This window comes from Felis catus, chromosome A2 (assembly GCF_018350175.1).
Source record: "Felis catus isolate Fca126 chromosome A2, F.catus_Fca126_mat1.0, whole genome shotgun sequence".
NCBI classification, from domain to species: Eukaryota; Metazoa; Chordata; class Mammalia; order Carnivora; family Felidae; genus Felis; species Felis catus.
This window is the reverse complement of record NC_058369.1, coordinates 76,242,600-76,265,447: the sequence shown is the minus strand read 5'-3', so window position 1 is coordinate 76,265,447 and position 22,848 is coordinate 76,242,600. Positions and strand designations below refer to the sequence as shown.

Sequence of the window (22,848 nt, the reverse complement as noted above, 5' to 3'; positions counted from 1 at the left end):
TCTCCAGAGGTGTCTGATATATGGCAATAATGAAATAATATGACCAATTTGATAAATGTTCACCAAAAGACCTCGAGACATTTACACATGTGCAAGAAAACACAATGCATTATAGAAGAAGAGAAAAAGTAAATATAATGAAACTAGCTTATATAGAAATAATTGCCTCATTGGTTTGTGTCTCAACGTATTTTAAGGAGGACACTATTTACAATGATCACATAGGATGCTAGCATTCTTTCTAAAGTTAGGGAACCCAGTTTTATTTTTAGCAGGCTCTTAATATTTGTAGAAAAAGAGCTTAGCTACACCCCCCCCATATTACATAATCTAGACTTATAAATGGAATGACTTCATTTTCAGTGATTGAGGTCTGAAGTTAAATTCATCAGTTTGTTATTCATTATATTTTGTCAAGACAAAAAAAAAAAAAGCTTAGTGTGCTGGGGCACCTGCGTGGTTCAGTTGGTTAAGCATCTGACTTTGACTTAGGTCATGATCTCACCATTCCCGAGTTTGAGCCCCATGTCAGGCTCTGCGTTGACAACTCAGAACCTGGAGCCTGCTTTAGGTTCTGTGTCTCCCTCTCTCTCTGTCCCTTCCCCACTCACACTGTCTCTCAAAAATAAATAAACGTTGGGGCACCTGGGTGGCTCAGTGGGTTAAGTGGCCGACTTCGGCTCAGGTCACGATCTCGTGGTGCATGAGTTCGAGCTCCGCATAGCGCTCTGTGCTGACAGCTCAGAGCCTGGAACCTGTTTCAGATTCTGTGTCTCCCTCTCTCTGACCCTCCCCCGTTCATGCTCTGTCTCTCTCTGTCTCAAAAATAAATAAACGTTAAAAAAAATAAAAAATAAATAAATAAACGTTAAAAATAAATAAATAAATAAGCTTAGTGTGATTCCAAAAGTAAATAACTCATTTTGAGGTAAACCACTGAGAATTTAAAATTAAACTAAAATAGAAGCTTCTGTTTTATTAATGAAATAATTAATAAAGGAACAGTAGTTTTCACATTCTTTCTGCATCACAGATCTCTTTTAGAATAAAAATCTGATGAAATATCTGGATTTTCCCAGAAAAAAAATGTACATTCTAACTAAATTTTGTATATGGTTTCTCTGTAAACTTGTCCTTTCACACCAAATTTTAAAAACCTTTAAATTGGGGTCAAGTTAAAGAATACGTGCATGCAATAAGGATCCTGTCATAATTATGTTTATTGTTACCAGACTGAGCCACAATTTGGCTCATATTCCTAGCAGCCAGGGGGAAATAGAAAGCCTGGTTATGATGACCTCATTAGAAAAAAAGAAACAGGGAAAACAAAGTTTTACCTAGAAATGAATTATAAATAATTTCCCCTGGAACTGTTTTTGTAAACTTTACTTTGGAAACTGTGCATAATCTCACTTGCAATAGTAAATTTCATGTAATTTCTTATTTTAGGCACTTAAGAAAATAAGAGGACATAAGATTACTAGGAAACATATAGCCTGCTGGTCGTCTGAACCATAGGAGAATATGCATTCAATTCACCTGGTAGTTAGTCAATTCTATCCTTAGACTTTATAGACCTTAGGCTTATATTCCTTAACATTTTACTGCTCATTTAAAGCTGGGCTTTTAATAGGTACAGTTCAGGTATCAGCCCTCTGGAAATCTCTGATACATTCAGCCTTATGAAAGATAGGAAAAGAAGAAATAACATGCGTATAATAAAGTCCCCAAAGAAGAAAACCAAAACAATAAAATGAGATATTTTAAAAATCTATAATAAAAAAAACTTTCCTAAAATTAAGAATATATATGCATAAGACAGTACATGTTGAAAGGACACACTGTGTACCTGGGAAAATAAAATGAGAACACAGGAAAGTAAGGAAATTACTGGTTGTTGACGAAATTGAGTAAATTCTCTTGACATCTGGGAAACATCTTGAAATCTAAGTCACTTATAACTGACAGAAAATAAAATTGTAAAAAATTTTCAATAGCAACATTTTATGCCTTCTAGGATAAAGCAAAAATAAAATCAGGACCAACTGTTTTCTACTCAGATAAGTTGCTTTTCAAGTATAAAGCCAAACTCTTTCCAACATCCCATGAGTTATTCCTGACGTATCCATTCAAGAATAACCTTCAGACAATTAAAATGACTGGACAGACATCATTTTAAGGGCATTTGGTGAGCATTAGCATATAGTTAATTATAGAACAGTGAGTAAATAATGGTAATAAGGGAAGAAATACAATATGTAATAATTATAGGTACCAATCCTAATGCTGACATCTCCCCTAAGGGAACAGAGTGAATTGGATGAAGGAACAGGGATAGAAGGTAGATTTCTTTCAATATACCTTGTTCTATGGAATTGACTTTGAATCTGTGTAAGAATTTTATATAATAAAAAATTAAGTCCCTAAAAATTGAATTAAAATGAGAGAAGTGAATCAAAACCGGTAACTAGTGCTGGCATAACCCCTCAGAAATGAATCCAAATATCTTTTCGTTTGTATTTATTTTTTTTTTTAGAGACAGAGCAGGGGAAAAAGACAGAGGGAGAGAGAGAGAGAATCTTAAGCAGGCTTGCTCAGCATGGAGCCCAAAGCAGGGCTCGATCCTATGACCCTAGGGTCAGGATCTGAGCTGAAATCAAAAATCAGATGCTCAACCGACTAAGCTATCCAGGTGCTCCAAAATATTTTTTAAAAAACAGTTTTTGGGGCGCCTGGGTGGCTCAGTCGGTTAAGCGGCCGACTTCGGCTCAGGTCATGATCTCGTGGTCCGTGAGTTCGAGTCCCATGTCGGGCTCCGTGCTGACAGCTCAGAGCCTGGAGCCTGTTTCAGATTCTGTGTCTCCCTCTCTCTGACCCTCCCCCGTTCATGCTCTGTGTCTCTCTGTCTCAAAAATAAATAAAATGTTAAAAAAAAAAATTTAAAAAAAAACCAAAAAAAAAAAAAAACCAAAAAAACAAAAACAGTTTTTGATTGTACATCCCTAATATATATGCCTTAAGGACAAAAAAAAAAAAGCTAGAAAAAAATGGTAGTTTTCAGTAATCATAGTATAGGTGATAGCAATGGTTTTGTAACTCAAAAATGTTGTATGCATAAAGTATAATTCTGCGATATTATAATCCTATTATCCAGTGTCCTTGACAGGCAAGATTCTTGACAAGGGAGAAAGGAAAAACTGATGTCAGAAGGAAGAGATTAATAAGAGCTTTTAGTCCTGAATTTGAAGTCTCAGTATAAACTGACATTTTCTGCTTGAAAGAAACTATTTGTAGTTTTTTCAACTGAAAAGTCTAAGAAACACTGATGCACCCAGTAGCAAAATGTCCTAGAAGCACTCTTGCTCCCCAGGATGTGGTGTTGAAATCCAATTTCCTTCTGAAAGGAACAAGAGATCTTTGGAGAGATGGCTAATTCTAGATTCAGATCCAGGACAGGAAATATACAAGCTTGTCTTGGAAACTCTTGTCACATCAGATAATGAGGAAGCTATCAAAGATTATTAAGTGTGTGTCAAAAACTTGAAAATCAGCTCTCAGAGACTGTCAAAGATGAAGCAATATGAAGATCAATGAGGAAAAAAAAAACCTTCAAAAGATTGAAATTCACCAGGGGCTCCTGGGTGGCTCAGCCAGTTGAGCCCTGACTTCTGATTTTGGCTCAGGTCATGATCCCAGGGTGGTAGGATTGAGCCCTGCATTGGGCTCTGGGCTGAGTGTGAAGCCTGGGTTTTTTCTTTTCCCCTCCCTCTGCCCCATCCCCACTCATACTATCTCTAAAAAAACAAAAACAAAAACATATTTAAATTCATCAGTTTAAATCCATGAGTTCATAATGATACTTAAAACAATAATTGGTCAGCCATCGGAAGACTCTAATGAATCAACTCATTACTTTGAAAATGTATAAGCAAAGAACCACTGAGTAAATTATGGTAGGTCAGCAAATAAATGAGAAAGAAATGACAGAATTGGAATATCATCCATTTGTAACACAAAATGAGTTCGTGGATGTAGGCATTAAGTATCAATTATTACTAATACCAAAAACAGAAAGAAAACCAGATATTAGGTGTCTCCTGAGAGAGGAAGGAATCTTTCCAAAAAATCAAACCTGAATCTGGTTAGTCTTCCTGATCCATTTATTAAGTCACAGACAAGTCAGAGGAAAAAGGAATATGCTAAACCCTGCTATGGAGATGTAATCAGGACAAAGAATTCTACAGGACACACAATCGAGTTTCTTCAAATAAACTGAAGAGAGGAAAAATAGATGGAAGGGGAACCCCCCCATAGGTGAGAAAGGAATATATTAATCAATAATGGCATGTAGGCCTTGTTTGGATCCTGATTCAAACCAGAAAACTTTGTGACATTAAAGATATAGTTGGAAATGTAGACACTGACCAAATATTTGATGGCATTCAGAATTTTTTTATTTTTAAAGCTACCATCATGGTATTGTGGTTATGTAGAAAGAAGAGTCTTCTTCTTTTAGAGTTACACACTGAAATGTTTGTTGACAAAATGAAATGTCTGAAATTTGCTACAAAATCATCCTGGAACCATCCTGTACATGGTAAGAGGTTCATGTTACAACATGAAATCATTTTGTTGAAGCTGGGTAATGGTACAGGGGAAGTTTATTACAGTATTCTATTTTATTTTTTTAAAAATGAGATGTTTAAAATAAAAATGTGCATTTGGTCGCTTTGTCTGAATGGCATTGCTTTGCTCTGATGGCACTTGAGAGACTTGAAATTTTCTGCATTAGGAGAGATTTCTTCTCCCTCCATTTCGGTGCAAAGCAGGCAGTGCTGCATGTGAGCCCAGTGAGAGTTAAAGACAGCTAGCAGCTGATACATCTGGGGAGCATTAGCTATATTAAGGACAAGCCAGCATGAAAAGGTAACCGGAAGAAGCAGCTGAGTACTCTCTGGTCAAGCCTTGAGGTCATCTGAATTAAGGGATTGCGGTTCCCAGTCTAGCAAGGGACGTGTATCATTTCAGCTCTCTGTTTTAAGCCCCAGCACAAGATTCCTTTGGTTTGGAACTGGATCAAAACTGAGACCAAGACTTTTCTATTCTCAATAAGCAAGTTTCAATGTCTTGTATCACACAACACCTTTCAGGAAAGAATGAACAGGATTTACATTTATAGTAACAAAAACTCCATGTCTTTTGGATTTTTTTCCATTGCAAAAACTTCTATTAGCCATATCTGTGTATATGACGAGAAACACTTCTTTTGATTGTTGTAGGGATCAAAAGAAATCTGCAGTATTTATTATGTGGTGGCACTGTAAAAAGCATAAGAATTCCTATAAAGGCATGGTAGAATTATCGGTGTCCTATAGCTTCAGGAAAGACAGGACTTTGAAATCAAACTGAAATTGTGTAAAATCTAACTGCCATTTCTCAGCTTGTTGGGTTAGGCCATGTCTATGGTTTAGTTCCCTCACTTACAGAACAGGATTGTAGTGAGGTGTAAAGATAATACCTAAGGTGGGGCGCCTGGGTGGCTCAGTTGGTTAAGCATCTGACTCTTGATTTTGGCTCGGGTCATGATCTCATGGCTGTGAGATCGAGCCCTGCATTGGGCTCCACACTCAGCGAGGAGCCTGCTTGAGCTTCTTTATCCCTCCCTCTTCCTCTGCCCCTCCCTGACTTGGGCTTGCTCGCTTGGTCTCTCTCTCTCTCTCTCTCTCAAAAATAAAATGAAACCTTAAGACAACAACAACAACAGGTAATACCTAAGGCAGCTACCCCAGAGTATACATTCAGTATGTGGAAGAACTGCCATTTTCACATTTGCTTTCTTATGAGCAGCAATTTCTGCCACTTGCCTTTGAATAAAAGCATGTTTGAGTGAGTATTAGACATCTTTGTCCTTATGTAAACACCACTCCTGGACATTCCCCTAGCCTACCAGCTCAATCTCTCTTGAAGACAAACCTGAAACAAGCCAATAATTATTACAGATTCATTTTCCTTTTACGGTGAAACAATTTTTATTAAAAGCTGAAGGCTGTATAACAATGTGTCAGGAAGCCTCAAGTACTGGTTATTAGGAAGACTCTAATACACTGATAATTTAACTAATACTAACAGAGATGCAAAAATAAGTGTAATAGACATGCTGTTTGAGAAAACGTAGTCCTAATAAACACAGAATACTGAATGTGCCACACTTTGGCCATTTATAGTTTGAGCTAGAAGACGTCTGTCTTCTGGGTGCCTTGTCTTTTACAATTAAAACAGCAGTGAATGATAAAAATGTATAAGCCATTTTGATGTAATCTTAAGGTACATAACCTGATGGCATGCTTCTAACCAGCCATATCTATATTGTAAATTTCACTTGAAATACATGATAAAATGAGCCCATTTCACACATGGTAAAAGCTAAGGCCAACAAGAATTTTCCATCAACCCGTCAGGTGTTTAAGGTAGGACAGAAGAGGTAGGAAGCAAGAGAGCTGGTAGCTCAGGAACTAGTAAAAGACTGTGAAGTCACTACACAACACTGTGGACCTACTCTCGTTCCTACTAGTCATTTCACTGACTAGAAGCTGGGACATTGGGAAATATACTTTCTTGTGTTTACAGCATATTTATTATATAATCAATCCAAGTCCATTGTAGAAGAATTAGAAGTTGTAAAGAAAAACAAAATTGCCTAAAGCCCTACCATTCAGAGATAATCCCATTATTGCATATTGGTGTATCTCTATCTAGATTTTTGTATGAACATATAAATAAATATATATTCCATAACTTATTTTTTTGCAGTTGATATTCTTTTATGAATATTTTCTGTGACACTTGGTAAAGATCTACACTAAGAAGTGTGATAATATGGTATTGTTTTCTGTTGCATATTTGTTTTTGTTGGTTTTTTTCTTTTACAAATGTGCTTGAATATATATCTTTATACGAAGGAAATATGATGTGTGAAAATTCCCACAAGTGATATCTTAGCATGGTATAAATTTGACTTCCTAATATCCCAGCTCGTGCTCCTTGTGAGAAGTAGTCCTTTATTCACTTCCCATGGCAGACTTTCTTATTTCCATAACCGACTTTTCTATGTTGGCAACATAGCAAATTAATGGAAAAGCCCACAGAAGGTTGATGGAAATAGGTATTATTTTTTTTCCATAATCCCTCTTGAGCAGGTTTCCTATTAAGTGAGAAAATATTTCTCCAAATACATGGTGTGGCCATTGGTGACGAAGCTAGGGAACAGACAAGGACACTGAGAGGAGATGCCTGCTGTCTTCACTGTGGCTTCACAGGAGCATCTGAAACCATCTGTGGGTTTAAGAGTGAGTCCATCTGACCAGATATTTTAGCAAGTTTTTCAGCAGCCAAAAGTCCAACTCAGATATAGCTTAGTTTTTCACGAAGCTGACGAACCCTTAGCCATTTTAAATTGTATCTATTAAATGCAATTCATCAGACCTTGCAATGGGTGCTTTGGCATTATACATCTTTGGTTCTTATTCATAAGCTTCTAACTTTCTATTTCTACTCTACCAAAGTCAGTCATTTCCCATGAAGAAAACCAGAATACGATGTCTTGTTTCAATTTCAGAATCAGGTTACATTTCTGGTTTCAGCGAGTATGCACAAGAAATACATTTTGGGTGACTGAAGCTCTGTAATTTTTAGTGACTAACTATAAAGAAAATATTTACAAAGAAAAGTCTTAGTGGATGTCTAAGTAGCTCATATACACTGATGGCCCCCAGAATCTATTCTATACACGTTCTCATGTTATAATACATTGCACTACCTACCTTGGGCACCTAATTCAGGAGCAATCCACATGTATAAGGAGTCAGCTTGTGGCCAAAATCAGAATGAGGCCAAATTCTCAACAGGCTGCTCAAATGAGCCTCTCTGCTCATGGTTTTGATTCATCTGCATTTGGCAGAAGAAAATAGTGCCAACCCCAGCAGGTGAGGAGGTAAAGGAAGAACCCCAGAGTAGACAAGGATGTCAGGAAACCGGAATATCAGGACAGTACAGAAATGCAGAAACACACATGAACAAGGTCGATGCCAATGTCAGTGCAATCCAGACCTGGTGTCGGAACAGCTGCCGAGATAAAAAGGATCCTTTTTGGAAAAATGCTTTTCCCAGGTCTGCCCTACCTTGTTATATACCACATGAACGCTCAGGGAAAGTCTGACCAACCATTTGCTAACCATTTGTTAGTTGTGTTAACACTGGTCACATACGTCCCTCTGACAATTACTGCTGGGTCATAGGAGGAAATAGAGATGCAGAACTAAACCAAACCAAACCAAACCAAACCAAAACAAAACAAAACAAAACATCATTCCTCCTGCAAAGGCCAAGGTCCTTTTCAGTCCTGACTGAGTAGTGCACCGGTGAGCAGCTGGGGACACGGGCTGCTTAGCTACGGGAGTCTCTGGGTCTCCAGAAGCACCGCTGGTAGGAGTTTCAACAGAAGGAGGAGTCTCAACAAGTCACGTCAGTCATTGAGTAGCCCTTGCAGCAGAGAGACACTGGTCATAACCTGCTCCTGCTGCTGGCCTTACTTCTAGCATGGTAGAAAAGCAGCGACTTGTGTCAAAGAAAAGGTTAGAAGACATTCAATGTGTCACCTGGGTAGGTGTGCTTGAAAAGGGGGTGTTGTCACAGTGCAGGCAGTGCTGCAGGTGCCTGAACTGCGGGCCTTGGGATCAAGCACATGTTTACTCCATCGGTGGCAAGGGACCCACAGTGGGAGAAATCCCAGTTAACTATGGGACTGGAAGCTGCAGCCCCTGTAACTTGATGGGTTAACATCATCCTAGAACTTGCTACCAGCACAGAGAATGACGGTTTTGTCATTGACCCACAACATCATGGTGGCTCAAGAAAGGTAGTCAATGACCCAAAGAGGCAGAAGTAGAACTAGGTAAAAGCATGTGTGAAGGGTTTTGAAACTGACAAATAATCTAGGCGGAGCCCTTAAAATATGTAATGAACTTGGTGTGCCAAACCCAATCAGGACTTACTTACTGTGCCTCCATTCAGCCCTGATGCCAGTTAGAGATCTGGAAAATCCCCTGGGACCTCCAGGGAGGGAGCTTTATGGCAAGGTAACCACCTGTTGAAATGCAGGGCTCAGGCTGCACTGCAGGTCAGTCCAGGATGACCCAAGTGAAGAAGGGGGTGGAAGGATACACACAAGGCTTTATAGAGACCAAGATCCAGGCTGCCACACTGGCTGGGAACAGATCTTGCACTAGCATTGCTGTAGCGGTGGTCAGTGAGCATTATTATGTAGTAGGAGTGGACTGGAGACAGCCCAGAGAAAGTCTCAGTTAGGGCAGGCCCTGGGGAGCCACAGCTTGTCCAAGCAGAAGAGAAAAATGGAGCCCAGTAGTCAACCCTCAATTTTAGTGGATATGGGGAAGTTAAAGACAGATCCATTTTTGATGATAAAATAGTGAGGATAATCTGCCAACCTTCACCTTGTCTCACTAGAAATTTACATCGATGAAAAATCTACCTAGAGCCTACCTTCCTTTATATTAACACAAAGTAGTTCTGTACTGTTTTAATATACATAGAATCTTTGGTAATAACTGTAACTGGAGAGAAGACTGCATCTGGTTTCACGGGAATGATTCCACAAACCGTTCCCCGTCTCAGAAGACCACATCACTAACAGCAAGGCTGCGCGTGATTTTGAGGCCACCCTACACAACATACCTGGGTGGTCAGAGTCTGTACGTGTCACATTCATGATGATTCTGCACATAGTTGCACATCTGGATGCCTAATTATATGTTATGGTGCAGTCATATCTGAGTCATTATAAATTAAAAGTAACTAAATTAAAAGTAACTAAATTAAAAAGCAAACAAATAGAGAAAATAAAGCCAAACGTTAATTTTGAGAAAAGATTAATAAAATCAATCAACTCCTAGCAGGATGGATGAAAAATAGAGAAAAGGCTCAAAAGACCAATATCAGAAATGAAAAAGGAGTCATCATTAGAAATCATGCAGGCATTAAAAAGGTAAGAAGAGGCTATTATTTAGAACCCTAGGCAATTAATTTGAGATTTCATGTAAATCAGTTAATTTTTTTAAGTTTATTTATTTTGAGAGAGAGAGAGAGAACAGGAGGGGCAGAGAGAGAATCCCAAGCAGGCTCTGCACTGTCTGCAGAGAGCCCGACGCGGGGCTTGATTACAGGAACCATGAGACCATGACCTGAGCCAAAACCAAGAGTCAGATGCTTAACCAACCTTAACCACCCAGGCTCAAGCTCTTCCTGACAATAGAGAAGAGGAACCCTTCCCAACTTCTGTAATGAGTGAGCATTTCCTTGGCCTCTGTAACCAAAGATCTTTGTTTTTCTAAAAAGGAAAATGTAAAACTAAGCTTTCTCTTCAAGTTAGGTAACAATTCTAAACAAAATAATAGCAAACATAATCAAGCTCTGTATAATAAGGATACTATATCATAACCAAGATGGAGTTATTCTAAAAATATAATATTCAGTTAACATTTGATAATCAAGCAAAGTAGGTTAGCAATTAACAGAAAAAGGGGAGAAAAATAATAGGTCACCTCAGTAGAGGCAGGAAAAGCACTTGGTAAAACTCAACACCCATTTGTGATAATGACTTCTACAAGAAGTAGAAAGGTCTTCTTTATCTGATAATATAAAAAAAAAAACCCACCGACAAATAATATAAATATAAACCAAAAAAAGAATCTTATCATATTTAGAGGTGAAATATTGAGAGCTTTTATTAAGAGACTGGGAATGAGACATGGGTTCCTCCTATCACCATTTACTATATTGGGCAATCATCACAAACCCCAGTGTCTGTAAGGTTCATGGCAATAGGGAGGGGTGGGGTCTATGGAATTTGAGAATCTTCTGCCAAAAGTCATTCAAATTCAATTACAAAGCAAAACCAAACAAAACCAAGACAAAACAAAACAAAAATCACTGAGCCAGCCAAATAAAATATCTGCAGGCCAGATTTAGTCTGCAGTCTGCAAATTGGTGAACTTGGTTGGGGTTGTTTTGGGCCCAGCTGATAGGATAATAAACTTCACGTCTTAAGTAAAAACAGTAATCAAGTATATTACTACCTGAAGGAGACCCTGTGTTTTAATAGATGTCAAAGTCTCGAGCTAAACTTTGTGTAATTTGGAGGAGAGCGCTGAAAAGGCAAGCCATACAATACTCAGAAGGAATAAACAATACTAGGGTGTCAATGGAAAGAGAGGCTTACATCGTGGGACTTCAGGAGTAGCGATAAACAGCAAAACCACTGGGTTATGAATTATTCCAAGAAATCCCCAGGGCATCTCTGCTTGAATTTATCACATTGTACAAATGTGAAAGAAGACAGATTAAAAAATGCAGTAGTGAGTTGACTGTTTTGGTAAATACTCTCCATTAGAAGTACTTGCATGTAAGAGGCACTGGTGAAATCTTTGAATTTGAATAGTATTCTTTCCTGATATCTGCTGTCCTAGATGCCCTAGGACATGAATGAATGAATAGGATGAATAGGAATGGTCCTTTATGCCCTTAGACTGGTGTCATCAGCTTGCTCCTGGGCCCAGAGTTGCAGACACAGGAAAGCAGAAGGCAGGCAGGCCAGTTTGCTCAGCAAGAACCCCTCTTGGGTGGTCCGTTTTGCACATGTGTTAAGAACTGGCTTGACCCAGAACTGCCTCCCTCATTTCTGCAGGGCGAGGTTTATGGAATCTTTGGTGCAGTGACTTTCTGAATCTAAACTGACCTTGGCTTTTGTGTTTCCTTGGATAACCGTCTCTCCGCTTTGCAAAGCAGATGAGCTCTTTGCCTCCCTTCCAGAATGAGGTGGAGATTGGAGAAGATAACTGAAAGTTTAAACCTGACACCCCTCTGGTGCCTTTGCTGCTTGGTGTGGGTTTCCCAGGTCAGCCAGTGAGACAGCTCCAGGAGCTCACCCGGAGTCCTTGAAGGAAATCTTATCCCTGAAGCAAGACTCATGTCAGTGGAGCCTGACAGAATTGACTGCCCGCGCAGTGGTCAGTCTGGCTGTCACCCACATGCCCAGTGCCCAGCCTGGCACCTGGAAATGCCTATTTTCAGAAATGCCAGGGTTTGGGGAGTCCTTGACTGTGTTTGTATTTATGATCACCACTCTATGTTTTAGATGATGTGGCTTGGATTCGTCTTCGTAGTTGTCTTTCCTGCCCTTCAAAACAGGAGCTACTACCAAGGGCCTAAGGAGGTGATACTAGGAAGAAAGGGAGAGCATTAAATGCTGTTTAAGTTGATAACTCCAACTTACCTTTGGACTCGGTCCTTATCAACCACCTCTAATCATCTCTAATTCATTAAGCTGCTTTTTGCTTCTTCCTGAAAAAAAGGGATAACAGAAGAAAAATATTTTTTTCTTTTACTATAAGTTGTTTCAAGAACAGTGCCGGGCAGCACTACCTTGGCTAGGGTTTCTGACACAAGTTAGTTTTAAGGAGTTTATCACATTCACTGTTTTATTTTATTTTATTTTATTTTATTTTATTTTATTTTATTTTATTTTATTTTATTTTATTTTATCTTATTATTATTTGATTTTATTTTAAGTTTACTTATTTATTTGGAGAGAGAGAGGCAGAGAGAGAGAGAGAGAGGGCGAGACAGATCCCAAATAGGCTCCGTGCTGTCAGCGTAGAGCTGACACAGGGCTCGAACTCATGAGCCATGAGATCATGACCTGAGCTGAAATCAAGAGTCAGTCGCTTAACCGAGCCACCCAGGAGCCCCACAACATTCACTATTTTAGTTTTTAGGTGGCAGAAACCTTGCCTGGGTGTCAGAGTTCATGTGCATGCTCTGTTTACTAAAACATGAGTCACAACTGAGGGTTTCTCGTTGCCCTTTGTTATGAACAGTGTCACTTGTATCAGACCACACTTTCTGGTTTGTGCCTTCAAATACAGCTTTGGTTACCATGAAATACTGAACTTTTGTTGGTGAAATTTAAATTTCCTACATGGGGGAAAATCTAAATCACATTGGGGAGAGAAGAAAGAGATCTGAAGTTGGGGAAAGTCCAGAGACTTGAATTTACTTGTTAATTAATGTATCCTAAGTAAATAGAGCATAACTTAGTAAATGGTTGTTGAATGACTTACTGGTGGGGAACTTTACTTTTGGAATGAAGGTATCTCATAAAGAATCCTTTTGGGGATAAAAGGAGCCCAATACATTAGCTAAATAATTATGGGCCACATTTAAAAAAAATTACATGTATTAATACTTTATTAAATAGAAAAACAGAGATTTGAAAAAGAGCACTGGTTTTATTTATTTTTTTAAACTTATTTATTCATTTTGAAAGAGAGAGAGAGAGAGAGAGTGCACGCTAGTGGCGGAGGGGCAGAGAGAGATGGGGAGAGAGAACCCCAGGCAGGCTCCACACCGTCAGAGCAGAGCCTGATGCAGGGCTCAATCCCGAGAACCGTGAGTTCATGACCTGAGCTGAAATCAAGAGTCAGATTGATTAACCAATTGAGCCACCCAGGCACCTCGAAAAATAGCACTGGTTTTAAATCACCAAAGTTTCCTTAGATGGGGAAGAAAACCCAACATGATACACCACAGATTCCAGTGGCCTCTACCCATCAGGAAGTGTGGGAATACCTGAAAAGGAGGCAGATTTCAGTAGTGAAGACAATCTGAGTGTCTTCCAGTTCTGGTAGCTACACAGTGGTGTCAGAAGCACAGCAAACACTTCCCCAGCAATAGATGTTTATCACAGCTCCACTGAGGAAATATTTTGCAAGGTTCATCAGCATAGCACCACTTTGGGGAAAGCCCCTTCCACATTCTTTAGTCTATGTGCTTACAGTGGGGCTGACCCCAGCCCCAACTGCACAGGTATGAAAAACTAGAGTCAATCCAAAGACTTTTACCGATTACATCAGAAAAGGGGTGCATTTGTTTGGACTGCTAGGAGGGATCTTAAAAGTTCTCTTCGCAAGAAAAGCATCTGCGACTGTGTGTGGCAATGGATGTTAACTAGACGTACTGTGGTGAGCATTTCGCAGCATATACGAAATCCAGTCATTACACTGTACACCTGAAGCTAATACGGTGCTGTAATATCAGTTATATCTCAGAAATAAGCAAATAAGTAAAACTGAAAGATAAAGTAAAGAAAAAGGAAAAGGAAAGGGGATGCATCTGTTTCACGGGAGTTGGAGGTAGGAGGAAGACTTGAGTTACTCATGGTCATATCTTATTACTAGGTGGGAAGAATCTTTCAGAGAAGAATGATAATGAAAAAAATATTCAGGGGTGCCTGGGTGGCTCAATCGGTTGGGCATCCGACTTCAGCTCAGGTCATGATCTCACAGTCTGTGAGTTCAAGCCCCGTGTCAGGCTCTGTGCTGACAGCTCAGAGCCTGGAGCCTGCTTCGGATTCTGTGTCTCCCTCTCTCTCTGACCCTCCCCTGCTTGTGCTCTGTCTGTCTGTCCCTCTTTCAAAAATAAATAAACGTTAAAAAATTTTCAAAGATAAGAGATGAATACAGATGGTTTTCTGGTCATATTGTGAGAGCATCTAGATCCAACTATACCTGAAGCATCAGATTTCTGTAGCTTTCATTTAGTGAAAAACTTTTTTAAATCCTTTTTTTTTTTCTGGCATTACCCTCTCTGTTGCTCTTCCTCAGTTCTCATCCAACAAGGTAATGTTTTCCTTTAAAAAAAAAGTCAAAAATAATTTTTATACACTACTAACAAACGATCCATGTCTCCATTAGGTACCTTTAGTGTTCTACTTTTTATTTTATTATTTTATTTTTTATTTTTTGGAATGTTTATTTATTTTTGAGAGAGAGCAAGTGGGGGAGGGACAGAGAGGGAGTGAGACAAAGGATCCGAAGCAGGCTCCATGGGCAAAGAGCCCAGTGTGGAGCTTGAACTCACAAACCATGAGATCATGACCTGAGCTGAAGTCAGAGGCTTAACCGATTGAGCCTTCCAGACACTCCAATGCTCTACTTTTTAAAACAAAATCTCAAGCAGCTCAGAATACTTTTATACAAACTTGTTAAAAATGAGAGTTTGGTCCAGTTCTTTTTAGAAGACAAAGAGCTGTCTGCAGGAATAAGATGAACTTGCATGTAAAAATAGAGTTTTTCTGAATTAAAAGCAATAACATAGGCACTGAAAACATCATTTGCCTTGTAGTCAGCCTGGTATTTTTAGCCCCTCCTACACAGCGTTAGGTCAGGGGAACTGAGAGCTCCATTCTCTCATCTTCATGCATCCACAATTCTAGCATTCATTTAATTTCTGACTAAAAGACACTAACTACCAGTCCAGCAGGCTCTTGAGAGAACCTCAGACCTTGTTCTTCCCCAGTGTTCTCTAAGGTTCCTGGAGGTGAGACTTCCACTTACCACCCATGGATCCCAGCCTTTCCTCCCTTTGCTATTTCAGCTTCCTTTGAAAATTTGATTCATCTTTACAATTTGGCTGGTTTATTCTCAGCACCTGGCTACCAGACTTGGGAGCTGGTGGGGACGTACCTATTTCTTGTATCACACTGTGCCTCTTTATTTAACCCAAAGCCCTACCAGTTGAAATGAGGGATTGAATAGACAAATTACACTGACGTGACTTGTCTATAAAAATTGCCCTCAAAGAACCAGCTTCTTGCCTTTGGGTTATTGTGTCTAAATCTGTCATTCTCTGGTTCCCTCCTCTCCTTGAGAATGTTGGCATTTGCCTCCAATTCTAGTGAGACTGGTGAGTTCACACCAAAAACATTTCTGAAAAATATGTAAGATGAGCTAAAGATTTAAGTGGTCACGCGATCAGAAGGAAGTTCAGCAAAACTTAACACAGCTTCTCTGACTCCTGGAAGCCATAGTCAAGATCCTGCCCGTGCAAAGTGGCATCTAGCCAGGTCTGAGAGCTTTACTTTACATGTCTAGTTCAAACTAAAGCTTTATGATACTTATGAGGACTTTGAGAATAAGTCCTCTTGTCTTATATTTCTTCTTTAAAAATCTTGGCTCTCTGAAGTCCTTTGCATTTGCTTATTAAGTTTAGATTCAGCCTGTCGAATTAAAAAAAAAAATCCACAAGAGTTTAGATTGCAGCTGACTGAGTGTTTCAATCCCTTCATATTTTATAGCACAATTTAAATTTATTTTTTCTTCAATTTCTTTTAGTGTTTCCAGTTTTCTGCATAGAAGTCTGATACAACTTTAGTTAGATTTATTCTAAGTATATGGCATTATGATGCTATTATAAAAGCATTTACTAAATTTCATTTCCTAACACTTTCCAATATACAGAAATGAACGGATTTTTAAATATTGATTTCCTATATAGCAACCTAGCAAAGCACTCTTTAAGTCTCATGATATATCTGTGAATTATTTAAAATTTTCTTCATATATAAGCAATTACTTCATATAGAAGTTTGCTGTTATTTTTTCCACTTCCAAACTTCATGTCTTTTTTGTTGACTTACTATATTACCACGAACTTGAGCAATTTGTTGACTAAAAGTGATTAACATCGTTGCCTTGTTCCCAATTTCAAAGGGAATAATTTCATTATTTCACCAATATGTATACTTGTTGAGGTTTGGTTTTGTTTTCTAGGTATTCGTCGTTAGATTATTAAATGTTCTAACCTGGTTTGCTAAGAGTATTTGTATTCTTCTAAATTATACATGCATGTTATAATTTCATCATGTACATTTTCTGCATCTGTCAAGATTATCATGATTTTGTCCTTCAATTCATGAACGGGCCTATTGCTAGAAGCCAGATACCACTCAAGTGCTGATGGAAAAAAAAAAAAAAAAAGTTCTGCAAAGGGGAAGTGCTCAACTTTGTCAAGGAGAGGCCATATTGTTTGCACTACTAGGAGTTATAAATAAGTGCATGTAAATCAGAGCATCGGTTAGTTACAAGGTACTTTTCAAACACCAAAGACCTGGATATATGTGTTGAGAGGAAAAATTACAAAAGCAAAAAGAATGGCATTTTAAAACATGTTATGAGAGAGGGCCTTACTATTATTCTAACTCATTAAGCACTTTCTACATGAATTATCTGACATATCCTCAAAACAACCCTATCATTTCCACTTAAGACACAGGAAACTGAAGCTCATAGTGGTTAAATAACTCGCCCAATGTTACATAGCTAATAAGTGTGATTGATGCAGTTCCAACTGGCTCCAAACCCAAACTCTTAAGTTTCTTTCAGAGGAGGCAACATGATATAGTGGGTAAGGATTTGCACAGGGTTTGGTTTTGATAAATGATGTTTTTTAAGTGACAGTTTTATAGATGGAAATAATAGACAAGAAGGAATTGTACTCTGAACTGTTTTATAGAGATTATTCGTGTGCAGAATTATAAAGTCTGAAATTCTTTTGTTCTGGAAACTCTCACATTAAGCTTCTCTAAATGAAAGAACTTAATGGTGTGGCTTTGGGCTGAGCAACGGGTCGAATGTTTGCATGTCTAGTGGTGAAAGAAATTCTTCAGTTTTCCTCATTCCTTCCTACGTGAAAACTCTAAATGTGCTCATAGTATTCCCTAAAAAACAGTGTCACTTTGGACACTGTTAACTACGCCAACACTGTGATGATGTTCTATAACAACGCATTCTTCTGCTTTTTTCAGCACTTCTGTTCCTTCTAACTTCTTTGTGGGCTGCTCCATCCATCTCTTAAATGCTGATTGATGAACACACTCTCTTCCTGGAAATCTCATTATCTTGGGATCTCGTACCTTATCTATCTAGTAGCCGAAACCAGAAAATAAAAGTGACGAAATTTACACATCATTAATACATATGTGTGTGTGTGTGTGTGTGTTTTCAATCCAAATGGTTATTTATTCTAAAACTGGAAGCTACTTTGCCTACATTTTCACCAGAATGTTTAAATGAGAACAGGGAAGGAAAAAGTTACAGATGTAAACATTGACATAGTTGCTTTTTTAAAAAAATATTAAAACCCTTTTTATTAGCCACTTCCATGAATGCTTTACAGGTTATGCAAAAACATTTACAGGCTCCACATGGTGTTTGCTTTTCTCGCAAGTTTTTCCATCTACTACAAGAACAACAGAGGTCTGATTATATGTGTATTACAGCATATAATATAATTATATAATCTGTTAATTGTATAATTATATAAACATATAATTATATGTGTATTATATATAATTACACAAATTAATTATATATGTAGCAATGTAGAATCAATATATAATATTATTATATATAATACTAATATATACCGACATATTACATATTGATAGATACCTTATACTACATATAATCAGTATATAATATTATTATATATAATCAGTATTATTTTCAGAATTTTTTTCGCTAATCAGGCTTAATTTTTTTGAATTAACTTTTTATTAAGACTTCATTTTTTTTAGAGCAGCTTTAGGCTCACAACAAAATTGAGGGGAATATACAGAGATTTCCCATATAGCCCCGTCTCCACAAATGCCTGGCTTCCCCCATTATCAACATCCCTCACCAGAGCGATACATCTGTTACAACTGATGAGCATGTACTGACACGTCATAATCACCCAAAGTCCACAGTTTACATCATGGTTCACTCTTGGTGTTTTACATTCTGTGGATCTGGACAAATGTAAAATGCCATGAACCCATCATTATGGTATCTTACAGAATATTTTCACTTCCCTAAAAAGCTGTACTCTGCCTATTCATCCTCCCACCCCTCCAACCCCTGGCAACCTGTGATCTTTCTGTCTCTAGTTTTGCCTTTTCCAACATGCCATATAGTTGGAATCATCTAGTATGTAGCCTTTTCAGATGGGCTTCTTTTACTTCGTAATATGCACTTAAGATTCCTCCATGTCTTCTCATGGCTTGCTAGCTCATTTCTTTTTAGCCCTGAATCATATTCCATTGTCTGGATGCACCATAGTTCGTCCATTGACCTACTAAGAGACATCTGGATAATTTACACTTTTTGGCAATTACGAATAAAAGTGCTATTAACATTCATGTGCAGGTTTTTGTGCGGACATAAAATTTCAGCTCCTTTGGATAAGGAGCATGATTATTGGATCCCATTGTAAGACTATATTTCGTTTTGTAAGAGACCACCAAATTACCTTCCAAGGTAGCTGTTCCATTTTGCATTCCCATCAGCAATGAATGAGAGTTCCTGTAGCTCTATATCCTTATCAGCATTTGGTGTTTTCAGTGTTCTGGATTTTGGCCATGCTAGTAGGTAGGCAGTAGTATCTCACTGTTGTTTCCATTTGCATTTCCCTGGTGGCATACAATGTACAACATCTTTTCACCTACTTATCTGCCATCTATATATTTTCTTTGGAGAGGCGTCTGTGGCCCATTTTTTAATTTGGGGTTTTTTTTATTGCTGAGTTTGAAGAGTTCCTTGTATATTTTGGATAATAGTCCTTAATCATATGTGTCTTTGACAAATATTTTCTCCCAGTCTATGGCTGGTCTTCAGTATTATTTTTTATATTCTTCAGTATATAGAATTCAAACATTGCAGAAAATACAAGAATTACAAACAGAAAAAAGTTTAAGTGCATGAAAAATAATATTATATGTATAACTCTGAGGAGGGAGACAGAGAAATAGGGTCCGTCCATGGGGTTTTAAAATTCAGATTAAAAATTATTGACTAAAATTAGGTAACATTTTATATCAAGTATGTCAGATTACGTTTTTCTCCATTCTTTTCTATGTGTTTGAAATCGTTCAAAATTTAAGGAGGAAAAAACCTGAAATCAGACCAGGTTCTAGTGTTTTAATACAGATGACATTAGTGAATCCATTACTTCCATCTGATCTCTTTTCAGATGGAAAATAATCTCTTATAATCTTATAATCTCTTATAATCTTATTTATAAGATTTCTTTCCATTATAATACTCTGAGAATGCTTTTATGATGGCATGTTTCCCTACTTTCTTTGGTATGTCCTAATTCACAAAATAGAAACTTCAAAAGATTTGCTTAAACTGTACATTCAAATTAGCTCTTTTATAAAGAGGAAGGCAAACATATTGTTACTGCAATAATTATTGTCTTAAAACAAGTGCCCTCACTTGAATTTGGACTCTTCTGTTAACTCAGTAAATGAACTCATGGTCAGTAGTTTGAATCAACTCTAAATATAGGATGTTTACACCACACCCAGATTGGGTCAACACTAAAACGAGGTATATACAAAGGAATTCTTCCCACTTCTCTTGAAAACACATATTTCCATTGGGCTCATAAATCAGGATTTGCCATATGCAGTGCACTTAACCCCAAGCTAAGATTTCTAGAAAACATTTCCAAAATTATTTAGCAAATCATGATCACTACATTTCTAAATGGCCACTTGGAGTGGACAAAAGAGAAAACATGGGCTTCTGGACTCTTCCTGTCTGAAGCCTCCAGCCATAGTCCAGGGTAGCTGGAGCAATGAGCTGGGCCAGAACTTTCCTCCCCAACACCAACCCAAACTCAAATCACCACAGCAATTGAGCTCCTTAAAATATTCCCGAAAATGAAAGTGTACAAAAGGAATCTGGGATTTGAAACATTCTCACAGGCCCCAGAAGTGAGGGACTAAAGAATTTTTGGCCCTGCTCAGTTTCTCAGTGGACGAGCCAGTGTCAGGGCCTCCTGACTATGTGGGTCAGAACTCGCTTTCCACAGAGATACGAAGAAGGAACTGGTAAGACTTTTTTAATTGCCTATGTGAAGGAAATCACTGAGGACACTTGAGCTGAAAAAAGGGAAAAGGAGGGAAAAGAGAGAGGCTATGGCGTGAGAGCACACATCACTGCATATGCCTTTTCTCTGGTCCCCGTGTTCCCACTGTAGTGTGGATCTGAGATGGTTCATGTGCTGATCTCTGATTGTTGGCTCATCATTCCAGCAGGAACGAGTTCTTTTGAGGTGTTTGTTTCCTCTTTGCCCACCTCTTTCATCTCATCCTCCACTTCTTAAGTTCTCTAAACCATAAAACGTTGATCCTATCAGAAGTTTGGAGTGCCATGGTAGTCTGCAGATTCAGGGTAGGAGAAACTGTCTTAATTCCTTTGAACTGGGGTTGGAAATAAGGACGGGCAAGAGATAAGACTTTAGGGACACTGAGCTAGTGATTGAAATGCTTGGGTATGTTATAATGGGGGTCTGGACCCAGGACCTAAAGTAGACTTATGCGGACTTAATAAGAGAGAAATCCAATATTTTAAAGCATCACCAACTAATTCTGGGGAACTTGAATTTTAAACATATAGGACACATGCCCACCTACTACCTATTGACTATTCAGTAGGAAGAACTGTCTGTGACTCAAGACTTTGCACAGTCCTGTCTGAACTATCCTCAGTAGGAACTTCCCTCTTTTTAATGGTCCAAGACAGCCATAAGGCTTCTTTAATAAGAGGCTGGATCCCTGACATCAAGAAGGGCAGTGGAATTTGGAAGGGAAAAGATGTTTATACGTTTTACTTTTTTTTTAGCACTCTGCACCTGTACATGGGTGGTACTATGAAGAACAAACTCTGGGCGTTCGCCTGAGCCAAGAGAGCAATGAAACTCAATCCTGATCCCATAGAGGGTCTGTCATCCTGCCTCCAGACATCCCACTGCTTTCACTATGCTGCTTCACTCAACCTCATGGCTCTCTGGGCTTCTCTATGAGTTCCATGAATGGTTCATTGTATTTAGGTTAAAATATATATACCCCCAAACTGAGAATTTCTCTCTCCCTTGAGAAAACTAGTACGTTTTAAATTTTTTCTTCGGAGTCTATAACTTTCTTCCCCAAAGTAAGTAGTGTAAACAAATTATTTCTGTCAAACCTATCTTATTGGTATCTTTAAGAGGTTCCACAGGATAATTGTGAATTCAGCCTGATTCTACAGAAGTAATTCAATACTTCCTTCACTGCCACCCCTGCCTCTGCTGGTTTCTTCTCTCTCCTTCCTTCTTTTCCTGCTCCTTTCCATCCCCACTCAGCTCTTAGAAATTTCAGTACTGACAGTTGGTCTCCACCTCCGGCTTGTCTTCTTGATCTTGCCCTGTCTTCTCCAACTACACCTAGTGTGTGTTCTCTATCCCAGCACTGACTCGGCAGACTCCTGCTTTTGAGTTGCTGGTGTTCTGTGGCCAGTACATGAGTATAATTTTAGCAAAGGCAAAAAGGGGAAAAGTTGTGCACCTGTTTTATTCTTCCTAATCTCTCCCCCAGGAGAAATAAATCTGGGAAAAAGAATAGGGAGGTGCAATGGAAAAGGTCAGCCCAGACTGCTGTGCTTTCTGAGAACAGAGAAGACAGCTGTACTGGTCCAGAGAAGCTGGCCCTTGAGTTAACCAAGAAAGGCCTACAGCCTTATTGCTGTGACCCTTCCCCAGCCCACCTCCTTGAGTTGCTACTTCTGGCAACGGAGAGAGTCAAAGTGATCTATTCAGGAACTGTGTGGCCCTGGTTATTGATATTCAATCACCAGACACTGCATCAACCCAGACCTGGAAAGACTGGACAGATTAATAGCTTCTTCACATTTCTTTGGGTGGTAATACACAGCTATTCTTGGCTTATTGATTAATTACGATGTCAAATTAAGTTAGGATAAACTTTCTAGCTCATATAAAAATTGGCCCCTACTTATTTTGTGTCAATACATCTCTATCAAATAATACCTGGCTACACTGTTATTCTCATCTCTGAGTTGTTCCTGTTTAAGCAGGTATTATGTCTAACAACACTAATAACAGCCAAATGCA

General features: G+C 38.6%; 1 long non-coding RNA gene across 1 annotated transcript in view; it reads right to left on the bottom strand.

Annotated features, from left to right (window-relative positions):
* LOC109497401 overlaps positions 1-22,848 on the bottom strand; it is a 121,900-nt gene that overhangs the window by 5,820 nt on the left and 93,232 nt on the right. The window contains exon 4 of the long non-coding RNA XR_002740436.2: positions 12,347-12,414. This is a non-coding gene — a long non-coding RNA (uncharacterized LOC109497401). The remainder of the gene's footprint in view (positions 1-12,346; positions 12,415-22,848) is intronic.